General features: G+C 54.4%; 1 pseudogene; it reads left to right on the top strand.

Moving 5' to 3' along the window:
• The first annotated feature begins 1,127 nt into the window (after positions 1–1,127).
• On the top strand, positions 1,128–2,369 carry LOC147979958 (uncharacterized; annotated as a pseudogene).
• Positions 2,370–2,637: the final 268 nt, after the last annotated feature.

Here is a 2,637-nt window from a genome sequence, read left to right as displayed (position 1 = left end):
CCAAAAGAGAAGCAGGGCGCCCTCGCCGCACGTGGAGTTCGAGCTGAGCTCCATGCTCATTGAGGAAGAGTAAGGAGGACCACTCCCCTTTGCTCGCAATAGTTTCAATATGCCTGCTTACTCCTGTTGACTGATCTTGCTTGCCGCCGTTGATAGGGCGGAGGAGGAGGAGATAAAGACTCTCATCCACCGGTCCAAATGGCTTGGGTGTGCGGGGCCGCCGAATACTATGGAGGGCATGGGCCTGGCGGGGAGCAGCACGAACGACCCGTTGCCAAGCCCCCAGCTCAGCCCCCGGCACGAGAGCACATGATTGCCCCTCCCGTGGGGAGTGATGCGGGAGAGCTCCCAACCTCCTTGGCTGGAGGAGGGGAAGAGATGACTTAGGGTGAGCCCCTTCAAGAGGGGCTTACCCCACCCACCGATCAAGTCAAGGAACCCCCGACGATGGCTTCCACGGGAGAACTTGCCCAGGACGACGCCGTGGTTGTCATTGAAGGGGATTAAAATCATGGCCCGTAACTGATGTTGCCGGGGAAACTGAGGCAACCGCCCAGCAGACCTCTCCGGCTTATTCATTTGCTCTTCTTCCCATGATTTTTTTACCATCTCGCCCCATGCTTCTGGCTCTCTAATACTTCTGCTTCTTTATTATTACTTGTTGTCTTCGCTTGGAGTCCCTCAGGCCAAAGAGCCTAAACTGCTGGAATAAGTGGCTAGCACAGGGAGAGACGTCACGGATGAAGCTGCCAAGATCGCTGTCGCGGAGGGGCAGGGACATGCCGCTGGGAATGCTTAGGAGTCCCTGGTGAAAACGGAGTGGATCCCCGGCGGCATGCTAGGGGCAGGGGCAACGGCCGAGGAGAAAACCCCCCTCCAAACAATGGATCCCTCCCCTCATTTGGTACCGTGGCGGGAGCCATCTTTGAGTCAGCTGGCGCTGGTGGTTTGCACAGCCTGGGCTCGGAGCCCCCAACTCGTTAGTGGCAATGAGCAAGGAACTTGATGAAGAGCTCCAGCGCATTCTGGCGTCACTGTACCAGCAAGGGGTCGATGAGGCAGACGATTCTGTCACTGTCGTGATGGACTTATCTTTCCTGGAGTCCATGGCGGCAGGCATTAAGGAGATGCAGGGCCAGCATAGCCAGAAATGGCATGTGCTCAAGGATTAGCACAAGTCTGCCAACAAGGTGGACTAGTAGCTGAGGGACATAGGTAACGAGCTACGGGACTGGCACAACAAGCAGTTCCAGGTTCTAATGAGGCAATATGAGACAATCTTGATGGCGAGGGAGGATGTTATTTCCCGGGACGCCCGCTTGGCGGAGTGCAAGGTACTTCTGGACGCCAAGGAGCAGAATATCTCTTCTCGGGAGGAGAAGCTCGAGGCCACACTTTGTGCCAAGGACGATGATCTGGAAGCCCTCGTGCATCAGCGCACCAAGGAGCTAGAGGGGAAGCACAAGGCCGCCCTGGACTCCCTCACTGCTGATTCCACTACCCAACTGAAGAAGCTCGCTGATGACCTTGCCGCTGCATCCACTGCCAAGACCGACCTCAACCAACAGGTGGCCAAGCTGACTGAAGAGCTTGTTGGGAGCGCCAAGGAGGTCATGACCTACAAGGAGGAGGCGCAGAAAGAAGAGATCCTTCTAAAGGATATACAATCACAGCTCTTCTCCAAGAGCCAAGGCCTTGAGACTGCCAACGGCACCATTGAAGACCTGAAGGCCAGGATTGGCACCTTGGAGAGCTTGGTAGAATCTAGTGGGGCCCGTGAGAAGCAGCTGAAAAAAGACCTCGATACTGCAAGGCATCTTCACAAGGATACACAGGACAAGCTGGCGAATCATTCCGAGCAGGTTGACCTCTGGATCAAGATCTTGATTAACATTGCCAAGCATCTCACTACCCAAACTACAGCGATGGGCATGGAAGGGCCAGTCTTCTCGGCCAGCAAGCAGGAGGTCCCCAGCGTCAAGATAGGGGTCTTCTTCAATGAGCTGATCGAAAAGCTAAAGGTGCATGAGGAGGGAAGGGTCTGCCGCTTCGTGACTGAATCTCGGAAGCTTGCCCGCAATGCCCTCCTCACGGTTCTGAGCAATATCACCTGCCGTCATCCGCACCTTGACCTTGCCGATGGCTTCAGGAAGCCATTGGAGGGCGCATTTGTTTCTGCTGCCGAGGAGAAGGCTGCCCCCCTCGTCGAAAGGTGCTTTCCGTCCCAACGGCTTCACGAGGTCGCCAGGCCCGACCTTGAACTATCCTTGCCACTGTGCTGTCCTGCAACAAAACATGATGCATGTCCTGTGTTTAAATATCGTATCGTTTATGCTTGTGTGAAACTGATGCTTTTTCTTAATATTTGATTACGTGTTTATCCCTTTTGAGTTTACCCATTGGTATTCCTATGCTTAATCTCTGTGCATGTTCTGGTTGCCTGCCAGTATCATATTGTCGCGGTTGTCGTAAGGGTCGGGCCCTTAACATTCATCTTGGCGTGGATGCATCCCGGCAGGTTTTTCCTTGGTAGTTTCTGACGCAGTCGCCCATTCCGCGAGCAGGCTCAGAACAGAATGAGGGTGCAGACAGAATTCTAGCAAAGGTGCCATCTCGTGAAGGATTTCTTCATACAAA

Source organism: Triticum urartu, chromosome 3A, assembly GCF_056163025.1.
Source record: "Triticum urartu cultivar PI428250 chromosome 3A, HENAU_Tu73, whole genome shotgun sequence".
Lineage (NCBI taxonomy): Eukaryota > Viridiplantae > Streptophyta > Magnoliopsida > Poales > Poaceae > Triticum > Triticum urartu.
Note: the sequence above shows the minus strand (reverse complement) of the source record. Positions and strands in the feature narration are given on the sequence as shown.